Below are 22,903 nucleotides of genomic sequence, written 5' to 3'. Positions count from 1 at the left end.
GATTTTTGAATATAAATATGCACTTTATCGAACAAAACATACATGTATTGTGTAACATGAAGTCCTATGAGTGGCATCTGATGAAGATAATCAAAGGTTAGTGATTCATGTTATCTCTTTGTGCTTTTTGTGACTCCTCTCTTTGGCTGGAAAAATGGCTGGGTTTTTCTGGGACTTGGTGGTGACCTAACATAATCATTTGTGGAGCTTTCGCTGTAAAGCATTTTTTAAATCAAAAATCTCAGTTTACATTTGCGCGTTACGTGCAGTAATGTTTTGATTCCTAAACATCCGGTGATGTTGCAGAAATACTACTAGATAGACTTCTCCTTAATGCAACCGCTGTGTCAGATTTTTTTAAATCTTTACGGAAAAAGCATAATCTGAGAACGGCGCTCAGTACCCTATTCAGCCAGAGAAAACTCCGCCATTTTGGAGTCAACATTAGTTAGAAAAAATACTATTAATATTAACTTACCTTTGATGATCTTCATCAGAAGGCACTCCCAGGAATCCCAGTTAGACAATAAATGACTGATTTGTTCCATACAGCCCATCATTTAGCCACTTGTTGTTAGCGTGTTCATCCCAGTAATCCATCTTCATGAGGCGCGAGCACTTCCTCCAGACAACAACTCGAAAAGTTCCGTTACAGGTCGTAGAAACAAGTCAAGCGATGTATGCAATCAATCTTTAGGATGTTTTTAACTTAAATCATCATTAAGGTTCCAACCGGAGAATTGCATTGTCTGAAGAAAAGCATTGGAACGAGAGCGTACTCTGTCGGGAGCGCGCTTCATGAGACCGAGGCTCTCTGCCAGACCACTCACTCAGAGTTCTTCTTTATAGCAGAATCCTGAAACCAGTATCTGAAGACGGTGACATCTAGTGGAAACCCTAGGAAGTGCAAGCACATCCATATCTAACAGGGATTTCAATAGGCACTGTTTTGAAAATCGATTTCTCACTTCCTGTTTGGATTTCTTCTCAGGTTTTTGTCTGTCATATGAGTTCTGTTATATTCACCGACATCATTCAAACAGTTTTAGAAACTTCTGAGTGTTTTCTATCCAATACTAATAATAATATGCATCTGGGACAGAGTAGGAGAAAGTTCAGTTTGGGCACATTATTCATCCAAAAGTGACAATGCTGCCCCCTATCCCCAAAAAAGTTAAAGAACCAGTGCAGTCAACAGCATGATTTACCTGTGTTTTATATACTGTGAACTGTCAAAATAATGGAAACACTTGAGTAAATGAGGATACAGAGTATATTGAAAGCAGGTGCTTCCACACAGGTGTGGTTCCTGGGTTAATTAAGCAACTAACTTCATGCGTATTTATTTTAATCTTTATTTAACTAAGCAAGTCAGTTAAGTGTAGTTGAAAATTAATCAATTGCTTATCAAATTCTCTAAGGGAGGTTGAACTAAGTAATGAGGCCCTAGCCCTTATTCAGACAGTCTATACCCCAGACTCTGTAGACCTATCCCAAGGCAGCTAGTGTGACAGCACCATGTTCAATTTGTTTTGGGAAACCAAGCACAGAATCACATCCACACAACAGTGAAACAGTCTCCTGGAGGACAGGCCTGAGAACCAGTCAACCGACAGGACCTCCCCAGCAGGAGCCTTGCCACCCATAATGGGAAATCAATGTTGTTTTGGTTGCCTGAATAGGTAGGCTTAAGGAATAGTTACAGCAATCGAGTAGGGAGAGCAGGCAAGAGTGAACGAGAGAGAGAAATAAAGAGAGAGAGAAAGAGAGAGAGAGAGAGAGAAGGAGAGGGAGAAAGAGAGAGAGAAGGAGAGAGAGAAGGAGAGTGAGGAGAGAGAGAGAAGGAGAGAGAGAGAAGGAGAGGGAGAAAGAGAGAGAGAAGGAGAAAGAGAAGGAGGACAAGAAGAAGGAGAGAATATTCTCCTCTTTGCTTATTCACTGTCTCATGGCTGCTCCCTACTTGATATGAAACCATTATCCGGGTAAATCCGGCCTGTTCTGCTCCTGCTGTGCTCCAGGAGAAAACTGGCAGTCTGTCGCAGCGCCATCGACGCGTGGAGGGTCTTAATGAGATTCCTAAGGCGCATTTCGAATCACTGGGATTTGGTGAAGAAAAAAAAAGCCATCGTTGTGTTCGCTCGCCTGGCCACTCCTAGAGGAGCAACAGATGATTACACACTTAGAAAGCCCTTCGCTTAGTCCAGGACACTTCATCTTTTGGCTCCCACTGGAGACCCAAGCAGATGTGGCAGGCCCGGGGGTAATCCCCAGTTCAGATGGGCTTGTCTGGCGTAATGTGATCCGCCCGGTCTGGTTCATCCTCCATAGTGATGAAGGCCCCTGACCCATGTGATGTTTATGATCCTTCAACCAATAGTGGTGGTCAGAGCTGGCTGCTTTTACCCTGTTTGGTACATAAGTATATAAGGCATAATTACACAGAGAGCAGTGACAATATAAAACTAGCTACAGATGTAGTCATAGCAGTGACATGTTGGTACAGAACAATACAACCTCCTGCCAGAAGCCTCTATGTGTTTAAGTCGGGTAATGAAGACCAAACCTCCTCATACCTCTACTCCTCCTCCAGCCCTTATCCCTCCCTCCCTCCCTCCCTCCCTCCCTCCCTCCCTCCCTCCCTCCCTCCCTCCCTCTCATCAGCCATCCCACTCTCCCTCCCTCCCCTCAGCCATTCCACTCTCTCTTCCTCCCATCCAGCCATTCCTCCATCCAATCCCATCCATCCCTCCACCCCTCCCATCCAATCCCATCCATCCCTCCACCCCTCCCATCCAATCCCATCCATCCCTCCACCCCTCCCATCTAATCCCATCCATCCCTCCACCCCTCCCATCCATCCCTCCACCCCTCCCATCCAATCCCATCCATTCCTCCATCCCTCCCAACCATCCCTCCACCCCTCCACCCCTCCCATCCATCCTTCCCTTTCCTTGGACGTAGCCGTCCCAGGAAGCTCAGTGTCTTTGTGTGTGTGTGTGTGTGAAATATAATGTGGGTTTAACATGGCTGAACTTGGAAGTGGAATCTGGATGACGGTTAACCAACCCAATTAACTAGGACTCAATGGAGAGCAAATTAAAAAGCCCTGGGGCATTATGCCTCGCCAGGAAAACGGCAACCACAACAAAGGCATGAGCTCTTTAGCTCCCGGAATCCTCCGGAGCACCCTGATTAGGCTGGGAGGTTTTAGCCTCTTCTTTCAATGAGAGGAGAGAGAGAGAAAGGGAAGGAAGAGAGTATCCATTTACTCAGGGCAAAGGGCTGTGGAGAATGGCAGTGTTCTAAAACTGGGGGTGAGAACCATTTGAGCATGTTCGCTGAGGTGTGAACAGCAACCGCTCCAAAAAAAGCAGCAATGATTGAACAAAAAAGAAAACAAAAATCACATGCAGAGAGTTTAAAGGTGGACGGTGGATGCATTATGGGCCTAAATATACTGCTCACTTTAGCTATATATCCATATGTTTTATAACTCAACTGAATTTCAATTTGATGAATTTAACATTTCCCAATTGTTTTCTATGAGGATTTTAAAGTGAATTTAAATGACTACACTTTTTGCACTGACTTGACCCCGTTGCTCTGTCTGACTGGCCTGTATGGTGGGTCACCTCCTGCCTGCTCACTCCAGAGCCCAGTGGGGACACCTTTATGTGGGTAAAGCCCTCTCCTGGTAGAGAGGAGAAGCTGAGAGGGCTAAACTAATTACAGTCGATTCCCATCTGCCTGGCAGTGTAAGCCACGGGCTTTACCAGGACAAAAGGGGCCTTTAGGGCCTTGGTTTGGTAGCACCCAAGCAAACAAAGAAACCGCCATCAGCATAATTAGGAGAAAAATGAAATGCACTCTTCTTTTGTATGTTAAGTAAGTTGTTTAGCTGGGGGGGGTTTTACTATTTTATTCGGTGGCGGCATTTGATTTCTTCCGCCTTTCTTTAGCACTCAATGAAACACAAAATGCAAAGCTGGGGACTTGTTTTTTCTGTTCTCCGCGTTATAAACGGGAGGTTCCTGTCCTGTTTGTTTCCCATGCCAAATTATAATAAATAAGTCATATCCCATAGCAACTAGCATTACCCCTGATCCACAGGAGTAGATTGGTCTGAATGTGGATCTGATTTGAAAGAGACTGACACTTTCTATAAATGGATCTGATTTGAAAGAGACTGACACTCTCTTTAATGGATCTGATTTTAAAGAGACTGACACTATGAATGGATCTGATTTTAAAGAGACTGACACTATGAATGGATCTGATTTTAAAGAGACTGACACTCTCTTTAATGGATCTGATTTTAAAGAGACTGACACTATGAATGGATCTGATTTTAAAGAGACTGACACTATGAATGGATCTGATTTTAAAGAGACTGACACTCTCTTTAATGGATCTGATTTTAAAGAGAATGACACTATGAATGGATCTGATTTTAAAGAGACTGACACTCTCTTTAATGGATCTGATTTTAAAGAGACTGACACTATGAATGGATCTGATTTTATAGAGACTGACATGTCCCCCAGCCCTGCTCATCTCCCCCCTTTTGAGACAACAGGAGTTTAAACAATTAAGAAACTTAGAGGATCAGAGGAGCCAGCCCACCAGCCCTGTGGACCTTACCCAGGAGGCCTGACCTGTGCTGAGTGACGGCTCCACGCCTCCCTCTGATCCCGGCCTTGACCTCACACCGGGAGGAGTTCTGATTGCATGCAGGTGTGAATAGCTTGGGATCTGAGGCCTTGGAGAGTTCCTTTGCAGTCTGGGTCCACTTACAGATATGATCTAGCGTTCAGTCAAGACTATGAGATGTTTATGTTTGAGTGCGTAGCTATGAACTGTCACTACCGGCACTCACAGTTAGTCTCAATCCAGCTGGTCCTGGATAGTTACAGTGACCGTATGTAAAAAAAACAAACCACCCAGTTTCTTCTGAGTGGTCTATGGTCACCTCTGAACTTATAAACATCAGACTTTATTTTTTTTTTACATATATATATATATTTTTTTTACAACAATCACATGATTAAACTAATTTAATTGACAGACAGACAAACATAATATAGTGCCGTGTCAAATGCATCTATTGATTAGTTTATCAGTCTTTGACCATAATAAACTTCTTTATCTGTGTATAATAATTATGTTTGTTTTTTTAGTTGCTGTATTGTTTTGGCTTTTGCCATCACCACTCTTCCTACTGATGTGTCGGGGAGCCATTCTGGAGGCTTCCGATGCGAACAGTTCTAATTCCACTGGCCTCCATCAGCTAGCTGTGTTGTGTCTGAGGTTTACCCTGGGGCCTGTCTGTTATAGCAGCCTGGCTTTGCTCATTTGGTCAGCCACCTGGGTATCCATCGGCACGGGGTTCCCGGGAGTCTGCCAGCAGGTCTCCAGAGTTCCAGGGGGTCCGTTTCCTACAGGTTACGTCCCAGGGGGACAGCCGTGTGCTGGGGCTCTGTCAGCGCCCCTGTTCACCCCTCTCTCTCTCACTCACTCATCACCCCTCTCCTCTCTGCCAGCTCCAAACAGGGCTTTATCTTAATTGAGTGTGGTTAAAGGCTGCAGGCGTTATGAAATGGAAACAAATTAAGCAACAAAGTATAATAGAAATACTGCAAGGTTGACGTTTTTGTTTTTAACCCTTTGTCTCACAATTTCAATTACAATCTTGTCTCATCGCTACAACTCCCCAACGGGCTCTGGAGAGGCAAAGGTCGAGTCATTTGTCCTCCGAAACAAGACTCGCCAAACCCTGCACCTAAACACAAGCCCGCATAACCTGCTTTTCAATGTTGTGTAAACGCTTGCTAATTGATAAACAAAACAGACAATGCACTTTGCTGATAATGTTCCGGGGCAACAATTAGTGAACCTTTCATAGTACAGACTTCATCAGGACCGAGAGAGACTTGACTGTCTGTCACTCTCTCATCCGGACAGATACAGTGGTGACTGTCTCTCTCTCATCAGATCAGGACAGAGCGAGTGGTGGCGGTCTGTCTCTCTCTCATCAGAACAGATACAGTGGTGACTGTCTCTCTCTCATCAGATCAGGACGGAGCGAGTGGTGACTGTCTCTCTCTCATCCGGACAGATATAGTGGTGACTGTCTCTCTCTCTCATCAGATCAGGACAGAGCGAGTGGTGGCGGTCTGTCTCTCTCTCATCAGAACAGACACAGTGGTGACTGTCTCTCTCATCAGAACAGAGAGGGACTTGACTGTCTGTCTCTCGTCAGATCAGGACAGAGCGAGTGGTGGCGGTCTGTCTCTCTCTCATCCAGACAGACACAGTGGTGACTGTCTCTCTCTCATCAGAACAGGACAGAGTGAGTGGTGATGGTCTGTCTCTCATCAGATCAGGACAGAGCGAGTGGTGATGGTCTCTCTCTCATCAGATCAGGACAGAGTGAGTGGGGATGGTCTGTCTCTCTCTCATCAGATCAGGACAGAGCGAGTGGTGATGGTCTCTCTCTCATCAGATCAGGACAGAGCGAGTGGTGGCGGTCTGTCTCTCTCTCATCAGATCAGGACAGAGCGAGTGGTGGCGGTCTGTCTCTCTCTCATCCGGACAGACACAGTGGTGACTGTCTCTCTCTCATCAGATCAGGACAGAGCGAGTGGTGATGGTCTGTCTCTCTCTCCTCAGGACAGATGATGGGTGAGACTCTCCTCTCTGATGGGGGGGTGAGGCTCTCCTCTCTGATGGGGGGGTGAGGCTCTCCTCTCTGATGGGGGGGGGTGAGGCTCTCCTCTCTGACGGGGGGGTGAGACTCTCCTCTCTGATGGGGGGGTGAGGCTCTCCTCTCTGATGGGGGGGTGAGGCTCTCCTGTCTGATGGGGGGGGTGAGACTCCTCTCTGATGGGGGGGGTGAGGCTCTCCTCTCTGATGGGGGGGTGAGGCTCTCCTCTCTGATGGGGGGGTGAGGCTCTCCTCTCTGATGGGGGGGGGGGTGAGGCTCTCCTCTCTGATGGGGGGGGGGGGGTGAGGCTCTCCTCTCTGATGGGGGGGGGGGGTGAGGCTCTCCTCTCTGATGGGGGTTGGTGAGGCTCTCCTCTCTGATGGGGGGGGGGGGGTGAGGCTCTCCTCTCTGATGGGGGGGGGGGGGGTGAGGCTCTCCTCTCTGATGGGGGTTGGTGAGGCTCTCCTCTCTGATGGGGGGGGGGGGGGTGAGGCTCTCCTCTCTGATGGGGGGGGGGGGGGGGTGAGGCTCTCCTCTCTGATGGGGGGGTGAGGCTCTCCTCTCTGATGGGGGGGTGAGACTCTCCTCTCTGATGGGGGGGGGGGTGAGGCTCTCCTCTCTGATGGGGGGGGGGGGTGAGGCTCTCCTCTCTGATGGGGGGGTGAGACTCTACTCTCTGATGGGGGGGGGGTGAGGCTCTCCTCTCTGATGGGGGGGGGGGGTGAGGCTCTCCTCTCTGATGGGGGGGGGGTGAGGCTCTCCTCTCTGATGGGGGGGTGAGGCTCTCCTCTCTGATGGGGGGGGTGAGGCTCTCCTCTCTGATGGGGGGGGGGTGAGGCTCTCCTCTCTGATGGGGGGGGGTGAGGCTCTCCTCTCTGATGGGGGGGGTGAGGCTCTCCTCTCTGATGGGGGGGGGTGAGGCTCTCCTCTCTGATGGGGGGGGGTGAGGCTCTCCTCTGATGGGGGGGGTGAGGCTCTCCTCTCTGATGGGGGGGGGGTGAGGCTCTCCTCTCTGATGGGGGGGGGGTGAGGCTCTCCTCTCTGATGGGGGGGTGAGGCTCTCCTCTCTGATGGGGGGGTGAGGCTCTCCTCTCTGATGGGGGGGTGAGGCTCTCCTCTCTGATGGGGGGGGTGAGGCTCTCCTCTCTGATGGGGGGGGGTGAGGCTCTCCTCTCTGATGGGGGGGGGGGGGTGAGACTCTCCCCAGACAAGCTTGAACACTCCCCACTCCCTCAGATGCGGAGATATGAAGCTGTAGTTGATGTAGTGAGCAGATTGAAATGCCGTCCGGGGCGTCTATTGACAACGCCTGAGTGAAACAACATGCAGGCTTATCTGCCCAACACGGGAGTAATCAGTGAAACGTCCTGTTTTCCCCTGGCTGCAAAGTGACTTGTCAAACCACCATTCTTCTCTTGTAGCGAGGCCTTCCCCAGGTTCCATTGTGTCATTTGTTTTTATGATTGCTTCACACAGGTGACCCATATCTGTATGTGCTTGTGGTTGGCAGGTGTTCATCGCGGTACATATAGAAGGTGAAACATGTTGTCCCCACACAAATGAGGCAACAGCACCCCCCCCCCCTTTATGTGTACCACGTGTTACAATACAAATATACTTGACTGATTCTATATGCATTTCTGAGCCAGACCACACCCCATGCAAATGTTAATTGGTCAATATCGGCCACTCTGTTTTAGGTACTAGTCTGGAAATTTTTTTGTTGAGAGACCTTTGTCCATAGATGCCACATATCAAGTTTTGTGCATATCAGTCATTTGGTGACAGATCAGTCATTTGGTGACAGATCAGTCAATTGGTGACAGATCAGTCATTTGGTGACAGATCAGTCATTTGGCGGACAATTCATAATGGTGGACCTTATGTGTCCCTAGGCACATTTCTTCCTTGTGAGGAGAGGGGACTATGTACTGAATTTCATGACTTTATGTCAAACGCGGTGAACATTTTGTATTTTCGATCTCTTTTATAGCACCACAATCTGGCCAATCAGTAATCTTGTAAATGACAGATCTCTACGGCAAGATTCATTATTCACTCAAGTTCCATAAAAATTGGACCAGTGCTGTCTGAGATGTGACTAACATAACAAGCAAACATTAAAAATATTTATATTTGTATTAACTTACGGACAGAGACAGATCCACAGACTCCTCCCCGATTTTCATCACGGTGGGGACAGTGAAGGGAAAGGAATTATTCCAGACTGTTGACTTGACAACCAGTTTTGTTTATTCCGTGTTGAGAATGTTGCTCTGTGTCATTTGACGCTACTGCGCGGAAAGCCATTAGGCTTTGTGTGTAGAGAATATGTTATTCTCTATGTAGTAGGGTCTGAACCTTTCTGTAACAAAATGATTGACACAAATAACACGGTAATTGAAAAGCTAAGGTAAAGAGGCTGAATGGGCAGATGGTAAACATCCCTCTTTCAAAGGAGGAAGAGGAGGAGAGGAGAGCTGAGGAGAGTAGAGGAGAAGGAAACATAGGGGACATTGTTAGATAAATGTATTTGGAAGGAATTCCCTCAAACACAAAATGATTGACGTTAATGGAGAGATCTCTTTCTTAGAAGAAAGGTGGAGAATCACTAATGTATGGACTGTGTAATGAGATAATGGTTGTTTGTAGTCCAATCTTGAGTGCTCATTTTACCAGGTATGCCAGTACACTTACGCTTGGTTCACTAAGTCCTATTAGTGAAGACTTTATCCATCCTGTACCATTAAGAAGACTAGAGGAGTCACAATGAGACCGTCGTCCAGGGTTACGAGTGGTGCTTCACAGTATGTCGATACCGTGAGCATCAGGAAAGAGAGTAATGAGGATGTCTTTATTAAACTATGTGTTTGTGGAGGGGGACTGGAAGGTTCTGGCGCGTCACTGCTAAATTACCCATTCCCTGTGAGTCCTGTTCCCTGTGAGTCCTGTTCCCTGTGAGTCCTGTTCCCTGTGAGTCCTGTTCCCTGTGAGTCCTGTTCCCCATGAGTCCTGTTCCCCATGAGTCCTGTTCCCCATGAGTCCTGTTCCCCATGAGTCCTGTTCCCCATGAGTCCTGTTCCCCATGAGTCCTGTTCCCTATGAGTCCTGTTCCCTGTGAGTCCTGTTCCCTGTGAGTCCTGTTCCCTGTGAGTCCTGTTCCCTGTGAGTCCTGTTCCCTGTGAGTCCTGTTCCCTGTGAGTCCTGTTCCCTGTGAGTCCTGTTCCCTGTGAGTCCTGTTCCCTATGAGTCCTGTTCTCTATGAGTCCTGTTCCCTATGAGTCCTGTTCCCTATGAGTCCTGTTCCCTATGAGTCCTGTTCCCTATGAGTCCTGTTCCCTATGAGTCCTGTTCCCTATGAGTCCTGTTCCCTGTGAGTCCTCTTCCATGTGAGTCCTCTTCCATGTGAGTCCTGTTCCCTGTGAGTCCTGTTCCCTGTGAGTCCTGTTCCCTATGAGTCCTGTTCCCTATGAGTCCTGTTCCCTGTGAGTCCTGTTCCCTGTGAGTCCTGTTCCCTGTGAGTCCTGTTCCCTGTGAGTCCTGTTCCCTGTGAGTCCTGTTCCCTATGAGTCCTGTTCCCTGTGAGTCCTGTTCCTCTCTTCTAAATGAATTACAAAACTCTAACGAAAGATGACAAAGCCTTTTTAATGGTACTGCGCTGAGGAGATTAAATACGATAATAATGTTCTAAAAGGATAGACGCAGCATATTAAAGGACATATTTGATCAATTGAAACTTCACTCCTCTTCTTCTCTTACATTTTCTTCCTTTAGTGATTTTATTTTGTTTAAAAATGAATAACAAAAATAATAATAGTCAAAGTTGTCTTTGAGGAGAGGAGAGCTGTGGAGAGGAGAGCTGAGGAGAGCTGAGGAGAGGAGAGGAGAGGAGAGGAGAGGAGAGGAGACGAGACGAGACGAGACGAGAGGAGAGGAGAGGAGAGGAGAGCTGAGCTGAGGAGAGGAGAGGAGAGGAGAGCTGAGGAGACGAGAGGAGAGGAGAGGAGAGCTCAGGAGAGGAGAGCTGAGGAGAGGAGAGCTCAGGAGAGGAGAGCTGAGGAGAGGAGAGCTGAGGAGAGGAGAGCTGAGGAGAGGAGAGGAGAGGAGAGCTCAGGAGAGGAGAGGAGAGCTGAGGAGAGGAGAGCTCAGGAGAGGAGAGCTGAGGAGAGGAGAGCTGAGGAGAGGAGAGCTGAGGAGAGGAGAGCTGAGGAGAGGAGAGCTGAGGAGAGGAGAGCTCAGGAGAGGAGAGCTCAGGAGAGGAGAGCTGAGGAGAGGAGAGGAGAGGAGAGCTGAGGAGAGGAGAGCTCAGGAGAGGAGAGCTCAGGAGAGGAGAGGAGAGGAGAGCTGAGGAGAGGAGAGCTGAGGAGAGGAGAGCTGAGGAGAGGAGAGCTGAGGAGAGGAGAGCTCAGGAGAGGAGAGCTCAGGAGAGGAGAGCTGAGGAGAGGAGAGCTCAGGAGAGGAGAGCTGAGGAGAGGAGAGCTCAGGAGAGGAGAGCTGAGGAGAGGAGAGCTCAGGAGAGGAGAGCTCAGGAGAGGAGAGCTCAGGAGAGGAGAGGAGAACTGAGGAGAACTGAGGAAAGCTGAGAGAAGCAGTTGAATGAATGGTCTTTGATGAGGCTACAATGATGTTCAATAACGGTCACCCTGCTCTCCCCGTGCCAGTACGGGAATGCGTGGTCCAATGGTCACTTTGCTGGCAGCCTGCATGACTCCTGTATACGGGTCTGTTGCTATGCCAACCGTGATGCAGCCAAGCCATGTTCACATATTATCTACAGACGATCAAGGCCAAACCTGGTTGGTGAATGTATAACTGTACTACTGTATGTTGTTTATAGACAATATTTTCAACCAGTCATTGTTTGAAGACGAACAGTAAAGTATAGTCCCTATAAAACGTGGGCATCGTGAATATATTATATCCAGGAAGGACACTGAATACAGTATACACTCAACAGGGGAGAATAACAAGACATTTCCTCCCTGTTGGTACATTTCATGTTTTGAATGAAAAATTTCCCGTAATTTTTTTCCCCTATTTGGCCAATTTCCCTTTGATGAATCCTGATGAGTGGGATTGGTAGATGAGTGGGATTAGTAGATGAGTGGGATTGGTAGATGAGTGGGATTGGTAGATGAGTGGGATTGGTAGATGAGTGGGATTGGTAGATGAGTGGGATTGGTAGATGAGTGGGATTGGTAGATGAGTGGGATTAGTAGATGAGTGGGATTAGTAGAAGAGTGGGATTAGTAGATGAGTGGGATTGGTAGATGAGTGGGATTGGTAGATGACTGGGATTGGTAGATGAGTGGGATTGGTAGATGAGTGGGATTGGTAGATGAGTGGGATTAGTAGATTTATTGGGATTGGTAGATGAGTGGGATTGGTAGATGAGTGGGATTGGAAGATGAGTGGGATTGGTGGATGAGTGGGATTAGTAGATGAGTGGGATTGGTAGATGAGTGGGATTAGTAGATGAGTGGGATTAGTAGATGAGTGGGATTGGTAGATGAGTGGGATTAGTAGATGAGTGGGATTGGTAGATGAGTGGGATTGGTAGATGAGTGGGATTGGTAGATGAGTGGGATTAGTAGATGAGTGGGATTGGTAGATGAGTGGGATTGGTAGATGAGTGGGATTGGTAGATGAGTGGGATTGGTAGATGAGTGGGATTAGTAGATGAGTGGGATTGGTAGATGAGTGGGATTAGTAGATGAGTGGGATTGGTAGATGAGTGGGATTGGTAGATGAGTGGGATTGGTAGATGAGTGGGATTAGTAGATGAGTGGGATTAGTAGATGAGTGGGATTGGTAGATGAGTGGGATTGGTAGATGAGTGGGATTGGTAGATGAGTGGGATTAGTAGATGAGTGGGATTGGTAGATGAGTGGGATTGGTAGATGAGTGGGATTGGTAGATGAGTGGTAGATCACCTAGTCAAGAGGTAAAACGCTTTAATCCTCCATCTTTTCAACTAAACCTCTATGTAAAGACCTTTCCAAAAAAATTAAATACATGTATATATCTTCTTCTACACTCTAAAAATTAGGGGTTCAACAAGGTTCTTCTTAGATCCTCAAAGTTCTTTGGAGAACCGTAGTGTTCTTGGCACTGAAAATTGCCCCCAAAAGGTTCTTCCAAGAACCCCATAGGAGGTGGGGGAAACTCCTTAGCTGTTGGGGGGTTCTTGCAGGAACTTAACTGACTAACTTTGAATTTGAAAGGACAACAGGTGCAGGAACTTAACTGACTAACTTTGAATTTGAAAGGACAACAGGTGCAGGAACTTAACTGACTAACTTTGAATTTGAAAGGACAACAGGTGCAGGAACTTAACCTGTCTACGATACTGGTTCCCAATTGGGAATCAACCCTCCCACGTTCAGCTGAAACGGTGGCGCATGGAACGCAAAAATATTCTTAAAAATATTTAACCTCCACACATTAACAAGTCCAAGTCAGATTTCTAAAATGTTTTACGGCGAAAACATAGCACATATATATGTAAAACCACCACCAGACACAGCTCATTTGAATAGCCAAAACATGCAATCAACAAACGCAGGATTAAAAAGTAAATCGCTCACTAACCTTTTGAAAATCTTCATCAGATCACAGTAATATGACATGTTACACAGTACATATTTTTTTTTTTCAATAATATGCCATTTATATCCATAAATGTCCATTTACAGTGAGTTCACGTTCAGAAATTACTCAAAAATGCCCGCAGGAAATCTATGTAGCGCGGCAAGATAACGTAAATAGACATCATAAACTTTGACTAAATATACATGTTCTACATATAGTTAGAAAGATACACTGCTTCTTTATGCAACCGCTTTGTTAGATTTATTTTTAACGTTACAGAAATCGCACACTATTCTATATGCTGAGACGGCGCTCAGTTCCAAGCTACATTTCTACGTAATGTTGGAGTCAACAGAAACACCGATTTAAGCATAAATATTCCCTTACCTTCGATGGTCTTCGTTCAGAATGTTCTGGAAGGCTTCATACTTACCCAATACATTGTTTGGTTTCAAGTCTTGCGTCTTTGTATTAGCTACTGCTAATAACATCAGCTGAAATGCACCCAAAACGTCCTCTGGTCCGGAAAAGTTGCGCATCAAAACTTCAAAATTACATATTATATGTCGACTAAACAGGTCAAACTAAGTGCAGAAGCAAGCTTTATGATGTTTTAGACGTGCAAAACAAACTTCAATTCAATCGGCCATTGTCTGCCCTTCTCTTGAGTGCTGGAACAAAGGAATGGCTGGGACCAATTCGCGCCCATACGCACAGCCTATTCTCTCATGGCACGCACTAATTTCACTCCCATAGGGTCAATTCTCGCGGGATTTGAACGATTCAAAGCTCTACTGAAAGAGGACATCTAGCGGAAGAGATAGAAAGTGTCCCCAGAATCATAACTGGTTGGGAAGGGTGGGGGCCATGACGTCAAAGTTGCTCCAACTTTCATGGCCACAAAAACTAGTTTGGAAGAATGCCTGCCCTGTGAGTTCTGCTATACTTACAGACATAATTCCAACGGTTTTAGAATCTTTAGAGTGTTTTCTATCCAATAATAATTTTTATTTGCATATATTAGCAATTTTTGACAGATTTTTTTTCCAGTTTACTAGGGGTACCCAATCTCTCCAAAGGGGGCGTATGTCTGCCATATCCTTAACAGGTTTTAACTGACTAACTTTGAATTTGAAAGGACAACAGGTGCAGGAACTTAACTGACTAACTTTGAATTTGAAAGGACAACAGGTGCAGGAACTTAACTGACTAACTTTGAATTTGAAAGGACAACAGGTGCAGGAACTTAACTAACTAACTTTGAATTTGAAAGGACAACAGGTGCAGGAACTTAACTGACTAACTTTGAATTTGAAAGGACAACAGGTGCAGGAACTTAACTGAAAGTGTTTAAAGATCTCCTCAATTTAAGGTAAGGTTTTGTCCCTTGTACGATCTAAATGTATATCGTTGTATGATGATACCATCTATGTTTTCATATTTGTGCAAATCTTGGATATCAATCAACAACGAGGTAAGAATACGTAGGCTATGAGAATATGTTGAAGGCTAGTTGTATTGGGTGCAGATGACGAAACTGCTCACTTTGTGTCTGCAGGTATACAGAGGAGGAGTCTCTGTCTCCCTCTCTCTCCCCCTCTCTCTCTCTCTCTCCCTCTCTCTCCCCCTCTCTCTCTCTCTATATATATATATATATATGTATATATATAGTTCCCACTCTCTCTCCCCCTCTCTGTCTCTCCCCTCTCTCTCTCTCTTTCGCTCTCTCTCTGCCCTCTTCCCCCCCCCTCTCTCTCTCTATATATATATATATAGCTCCCCCTCTCTCTCTCCCTCTCTCAAATCAAATCAAATCAAATCAAATTTTATTTGTCACATACACATGGTTAGCAGATGTTAATGCGAGTGTAGCGAAATGCTTGTGCTTCTAGTTCCGACAATGCAGTAATAACCAACAAGTAATCTAACTAACAATTCCAAAACTACTGTCTTGTACACAGTGTAAGGGGATAAAGAATATGTACAGAATATGTACATAAGGATATATGAATGAGTGATGGTACAGAGCAGCATAGGCAAGATACAGTAGATGGTATCGAGTACAGTATGTACAAATGAAATGAGATGAGTATGTAAACAAAGTATGTAAACAAAGTATGTAAACAAACTCTCTAGCCTCTCCCCCCCCCTCTCTCTCTCTCTCTCTATATATATATATATAGCTCCCCCTCTCTCTCTCCCTCTCTCTCCCCCTCTCTCTCTCTCGCCCCTCTTTCTCCCCCCTCTCTCTCTCAAACAGTGTTCTTTAGAATCATTCTACACCCAAAGTTAACGGAACATTAACAGTTTCATATTGTGTGTGCGTTAGGGTTAGGGTTAGTTAACAGAACAGTAACAGTTTCATAGTGTGTGTGTGTGCGTACGAGAAAGCGCACACACGTGTATCTGTGTGAATGTGTGCGAAGTGTTTTGTGTGTGTTATGAGTCACACCTGCAAGTTTGTGTGTTTGTCTGGGATAATGTTTAAATTATGAATCAATCATTATCACGAGTACTACAACTGTTAAAGTGTACTTGAAAGGTAGCACCGTTGAAGTGTCTGTTGGAATCTACTTGGAAGCCTGCCACTACTCTAAGGGACTCTGCTTAAACTCAGCTAATGCCATTTACCTTCCACAAGAGCACTGTTACCTCCTGTGTAGACTGTGAGTACTGAGAACAAAGGGCAGGCGGGGTAACCTCTGGTAGGATCAAGAACAGAGGAAGTAACCTCTGATAGGATCAAGAACAGAGGAAGTAACCTCTGATATGATCAAGGCGAGAGGAAGTAACCTCTGATAGGATCAAGAACAGACGAAATAACCTCTGTTTGGATCAAGGACAGAGGAAGTAACCTCTGATATGATCAAGGCGAGAGGAAGTAACCTCTGATAGGATCAAGAACAGACAAAATAACCTCTGATTGGATCAAGAACAGAGGAAGTAACCTCTGATATGATCAAGGCGAGAGGAAATAACCTCTGATTGGATTAAGGACAGAGCCAGTAACTTCTGAAAGGATCAAGGACAGAGGAAGTAACCTCTGATAGGATCAATAACAGAGGAAGTAACCTCTGATAGTATCAAGGACAGAGGAAGTAACCTCTGATAGGATCAAGAACAGAGGAAGTAACCTCTGATATGATCAAGGCGAGAGGAAATAACCTCTGATTGGATTAAGGACAGAGCCAGTAACTTCTGAAAGGATCAAGGACAGAGGAAGTAACCTTTGATGGGATCAAGGACAGAGGAAGTAACCTCTGATAGGATCAAGGACAGAGGAAGTAACCTCTGATAGGATCAAGAACAGAGGAAGTAACCTCTGATAGGATCAAGAACAGAGGAAGTAACCTCTGATAGGATCAAGGACAGAAGAGGTTTGCAAAAGCGTTGAGACAAGTATTAGGAGAGAGAGAGACCAGGGAGGAAGGAAGATGGATGGGAAGTTGGCTCTTGCCTGTTAATCATCCCTTGATCCAGTCGGTCGGTTGGTCAGTTGGTCAGTGTGTGGGAGTGAGTAAGAAAGAGAGGGAGGTCCATGGACTCAGCCTTTACACCATCAGGACCCCTGTGGGCCCCCTCTCTGCCTCTGAACTCTACCTCCCCTGGGAGAATGAACCTGTCACAACTCACACCCATTCTGGCTCCATTCAGGTTGGTAGACGTAAATAATACGAGGCTGAGTGGGTCTGGATGCCTGCACGTGGATGTTGTGTGAGAGCCAACGTGCTGGACTGGACTGTATGACATGTCACCCTACTGCAAGAACAGCTGCGTGGTAGATGTCCTGCAAGTGCCAGATACAGTCGTACTGTACAAACACCAATGACACCATCTCAGTTCTGCTTAGCCCCCTCGGCTGTGTAGCTAAATCACATATTTAATTAAGTTACAAATATTTCAGACCAATGTAATACAGTTTGTTCATATGAATATACATCTTTTAAGGTTAATAAAAAAATATATAATAATATATATATATATATAATATATAATAATAACAAATCCTTTCTAATTGCGTCCATTTTTTTATGAGACATTCTCTTATTTTCATAATGTACTGTGGTCACAGTCAAAAGCACAGACGGAGTTTATCAAAGCCGATTCAACTCTTGACTTTTTTGGTGGAAATAACTCCCCGGATCTCCTCCCGGCTCTCCTCCCTGGCTCTCCTCCCGGATCCCCTCCCCGGTTCTCCTCCACGGCTCTCCTCCCGGCTCTCCAACCCGACTCTCTTCCTGACTCTCTTCTCGGCTCTCCTTCCACCTCCCGGCTCTCCTCCCGGCTCTCTTCACAGGCTCTCTTCCCAGGCTCTCTTCTCGGCTCTCTTCCCGGCTCTCCAACCCGGCTCTCCTCCCAGCTCTCTTCCCCGGTTCTCCTCCCCAGCTCTCCTCCCGGCACTCCACTCCACCCGACTCTCATCCCGGCTCTCTTTCCGGCTCTTCTCCCAGCTCCCCTCTCGTCTCTCCTCCCGGCTCTCCAACCCGACTTTTCTTCCCGACTCTCTTCTTGGCTCTCCTTCCACCTCCCAGCTCTCCTCCCGGCTCTCCAACCCGACTTTCTTCCCGGCTCTCTTCCCGGCTCTCTTCCCGGCTTTCCTCCTGGCTCTCCTCCCGGCTCTCCTCTCAGCTCTCTTCCCGGCTTTCCAACCCGACTCTCTTCTCGGCTCTCCTTCCACCTCCCAGCTCTCTTCCCGGCTCTCTTCCCGGCTCTCTTACCGGCTCTCCTCCTGGCTCTCCTCCCGGCTCTTCTCCCAGCTCGCAAACCCGGCTCTCCTCTCAGCTCTCTTCCTGGCTCTCCTCTCGGCTCTCTTCTTGGATCTCCTCCCGGCTCTCCTCCCGACTCGCAAACCCGGCTCTCCTCGCAGCTCTCTTCCTGGCTCTCCTCCCGGCTCGCAAGCCTGGCTCTCCTCCCGGCTCACAAGCCCGGCTCTCCTCCCGGGTCTCCTCCCGGCTCTCTTCTCGGCTCTCCTTCCACTTCCCAGCTCTCCTCCCTGCTCTCCTTCCGGCTCTCCTCCCAGCTCTCCTCCCCGTCCAATACAGAAAGAGGCTGAAGAGACACAGTGAGAATAAAGGTCAAGCTTTCTCTTCGCTGTTAGGAGCTGCATTCTTCTGGCACTGACTGCCATGTAGTGTGCGCGAGTCTGAAAGGGCCTAAAACGTGTGTGTGTGTGTGTGTTCTCCTCTCAGAGAGGCTTGAAGGTTGGCCCAGCCCTGGCTGTCATTTCTCATAGTAATGGTTGGTGCCACGGCTGCTGCCAGCACACCACTGGAGAGAAACCAAGAGCGAGATAAAAGGAAAACTCAGACAGACATCATCAGGTTAAGAGGATATTTCTGCCTCCTTTTAGCAGTGAAACTAGCTCAATTGTTCTGTTTTTCCTCTCAGAAAAAGTGTAGAGTACCTGGGAAGAAAGCAGAATATTGTCTATGACTCACGCCCACACATCAGAATGCTGAGGGGAAGAACATACTAAAGTGAATGTTGTTTATTACAGGTGTAAACTAACCCCATTCTCCACACACAGCTGCTCCTTTTTCTGCCATTGTCCTTGTCCCATCTTCTCTGTGAGGGGAATGATAGTGCTTCCTCTCCCTCCCTCCCTCCCTCCCTCCCTCCCTCCCTCCCTCCCTCCCTCCCTCCCTCCCTCCCTCCCTCCCTCCCTCCCTCCCTCCCTCCCTCCCTCCGCCAATGTCCTTGTCCCATCTTTTCTGTAAGGGGAATGATAGTGCTTCCTCCCTCCCTCCCTCTCTCCCCTCCCTCCCTCCCTCCCTCCCTCCCTCCCTCCCTCCCTCCCTCTCTCCCCTCCCTCCCTCCCCTCCCTCCCTCCCTCCCTCTCTCCCCTCCCTCCCTCCCTCCCTCCCTCCCTCCCTCCCTCCCTCCCTCCCTCCCTCCCTCCCTCCCTCCCTCCCTCCCTCCCTCCCTCTCTCCCCTCCCTCCCTCCCTCCCTCCCTCCCTCTCTCCCCTCCCTCCCTCCCTCCCTCCCTCCCTCCAATGTGGGGCGACGCACAGTCCGGGTTAGGGAGGTTTTGGCCCGGTAGGGATCGCGCACCAGCGACTCCTGTGGTGGGCAGTGCGCGCTAACCAAGGTGCACGGCACATTGGTGCGGCTGGCTTCCGGGTTGGATGCGCGCTGTGTTAAGAAGCAGTGCGGCTTGGTTGGGTTGTGTATCGGGACGCGTCCGAGGCTGGATTGGGAGCAGCGCTCGTGCACGCCACCAAAGCTCCGCCCCTGTGTATCGGAGACGCCCGTACGGGAGTTGTAGCGATGAGACAAGATAGTAGTGCACATTGGACACCACGAAATTGGGGAGAAAAAGGGGTAAAAAAAAAAAAAAAAGTTCCAAAAGAATGAATGTCATAATAGTGTGCAATGTGCACAAAGGGTTGTATTTACAATGGTGTGTGTTCTTCACTGGTTGACATTTTCTTGTGGCAACAGGTCACAAATCTGGCTGCTGTGAACATGCTATTTCACCCAGTAGATGCAGTGCCTTTGCGAAAGTATTCAGCCCCCTTGAACTTTGCGACCTTTTGCCACATTTCAGGCTTCAAACATAAAGATATAAAACTGTATTTTTTTGTGAAGAATCAACAACAAGTGGGACACAATCATGAAGTGGAACGACATTTATTGGATATTTCGAACTTTTGTAACAAATCAAAAACTGAAAAATTGGGCGTGCAAAATTATTTTTTACTTTCGCAAGGCACTGTATGAGAGTTTATCAAAATGTTGTTTGTTTGCGAATTCTTTGTGGATCTGTGTAATCTGAGGGAAATACGTGTCATACAATTGCCAGGAGGTTAGGAAGTGCAGCTCAGTTTCCACCTCATTGGGGTCTGCCTATGGCAATCTTTCTCAGTGGCAAGAATATGGCTGGTTCTTGGTTGGTGAATGGACCACAGACCTCACAACCATAAAGGGAAATGGGTTCTATAACTGATTCAAGTATTTTTTGACAGATACTAATTGGTATGTCAAATGTTATGTTCCTTTTGATGGCATAGAAGGCCTTTCTCTCAGCTCGTTTACAGCTTTGTGGAAATTACCTGTGGCTCTGAAGTTTAGGACGAGGTATAGTTTTTTTGTGTGCTCTAGGGCAACTGTGTCTAGATGGAATTTATATTTGTGGTCCTGGCAACTGGACATTTTTTGGAAACACATTGTTTTTGGACTTACAGAGATTTCCTGTCAAGGCCCAGGTTTGACAGAATCTGTGCAGAATATTGAGGTGCTGCTGTTGGTTGGGAACAGAAGCGTCTCTCTCTCTCTCTCTCTCTCTCTCTCTCTCTCTCTCTCTCTCTCTCTCTCTCTCTCTCTCTCTCTCTCTCTCTCTCTCTCTCTCTCTCTCCTCTGCTTGGCTCGCTCTCCCTCTCGCTCTCTCTCGCTCTCTCTCTCTCTTTCACTCGCGTGGCAAAGGCACCCACCAGACAAAGACCCCATTGTACATCCCACAATAGGGTGTCCATGCTGGGCTGAGTGGCCACTTCAGACTCCAGTCCACACAGCCAGTACCGACTCCACAGAGAAATAATCACCAGAGATCACTTAACCTTGCAAGGCAAATGACTTTTGGCACAAAAGCACGAGCTGTGACGAATTTGTCAATGAAGTATTATATATATATATATTTTTTTACAACGTTTACTAAAATAAAATAACGGCATTACCTTCCAGAACACTTTGAGTTGGCTCCACTCCTGTTGTGACATCTATGATGCAGCTCTTCAAAAGGCATGAGTGAATCTATGTAGTTACCCATCTGGAAAGGCATTGCTTGACTTTCCAGACAATTGGATCTCAACTGATGTACAACATGATTGTATTTCTCCTTCACTCATGCCTGCAGAGAGAACGTATTTATCATCCCTCTATCTCTCTTTCCTCTTTCTTCATCCATCCTTCATCTTTAGTGATGTTGAAAGGTACGTGGGATGCAAACGTAGGCTGCTGACGAGGAGTCCTGCTCATAATAATGGCCGGAATGGAGACCCTGGTTTCCATTTTGTTTTTAATGCCATTCCATTGACTCCATTCCAGACATTATTATAAGCTGTCCTCCCCTCAGCAGCCTCCAGTGATGGAATGATGTCTAGATCTCCACTCACTTCTGTGGTCATATTGTTCTTGACACTTTATCCATATTCTCTGGGATCGTAAAGTTGTGCTTTGTTTTTGAAGCTCTATTTCTCCCATGTGTGTAGGGTATCATTAAAACCTAAATGTAACCTCAGAACACCCTCTAGAGGTTTCTGAATTCTCCTCAGACTCTATTCAGTAGGTCTGGCTTTGAAATACAATATATGCTATTTGCTAATTTAATCTAAATATGTTCCTGTGCATGTCTCCTTTTATTTTGCTATGTGAGTCTCAACAACAGAGGAGACATGCCAAGATGTAACCTGGTGATCAATTTCTCCCAGAATCCCAACAAGATGTAACCTGGTGATCAATTTCTCGTGGAATCCCACCAAGATGTAACCTGGTGATCAAGTTCTAATGGAATCCCACCAGGATGTAACCTGGTGATCAATTTCTCCCGGAATCCCACCAGGATGTAACCTGGTGATCAAGTTCTAATGGAATCCCACCAGGATGTAACCTGGTGATCAAGTCCTCCTGGAATCCCACCAGGATGTAACCTGGTGATCAAGTTCTAATGGAATCCCACCAGGATGTAACCTGGTGATCAAGTTCTAATGGAATCCCACCAGGATGTAACCTGGTGATCAAGTCCTCCTGGAATCCCACCAGGATGTAACCTGGTGATCAAGTTCTAATGGAATCCCACAGGATGTAACCTGGTGATCAAGTCCTCCTGGGAATCCCACCAGGATGTAACCTGGTGATCAAGTTCTAATGGAATCCCACCAGGATGTAACCTGGTGATCAAGTCCTCCTGGAATCCCACCAGGATGTAACCTGGTGATCAAGTTCTAATGGAATCCCACCAGGATGTAACCTGGTGATCAAGTTCTAATGGAATCCCACCAGGATGTAACCTGGTGATCAAGTCCTACTGGAATCACACCAAGATGTAACCTGGTGATCAATTTCTCCCGGAATCCCACCAGGATGTAACCTGGTGATCAAGTTCTAATGGAATCCCACCAGGATGTAACCTGGTGATCAAGTTCTAATGGAATCCCCCCATTATGTAACCTGGTGATCAAGTTCTAATGGAATCCCACCAGGATGTAACCTGGTGATCAAGTCCTCCTGGAATCCCACCAGGATGTAACCTGGTGATCAAGTTCTAATTGAATCCCACCAGGATGTAACCTGGTGATCAAGTCCTCCTGGAATCCCACCAGGATGTAACCTGGTGATCAAGTTCTAATGGAATCCCACCAGGATGTAACCTGGTGATCAAGTTCCAATGGAATCCCACTAGGATGTAACCTGGTGATCAAGTTCTAATGGAATCCCACCAAGATGTAACCTGGTGATCAATTTCTCCCGGAATCCCACCAGGATGTAACCTGGTGATCAAGTTCTAATGGAATCCCACCAGGATGTAACCTGGTGATCAAGTTCTAATGGAATCCCACCAGGATGTAACCTGGTGATCAATTTCTCCCGGAATCCCACCAGGATGTAACCTG

Source organism: Oncorhynchus mykiss, chromosome 3, assembly GCF_057628025.1.
Source record: "Oncorhynchus mykiss isolate SJ-2025 chromosome 3, ASM5762802v1, whole genome shotgun sequence".
Classification (NCBI taxonomy): domain Eukaryota; kingdom Metazoa; phylum Chordata; class Actinopteri; order Salmoniformes; family Salmonidae; genus Oncorhynchus; species Oncorhynchus mykiss.
The sequence above is the reverse complement of the archived record's forward strand: the minus strand, read 5'-3'. Positions refer to the sequence as shown.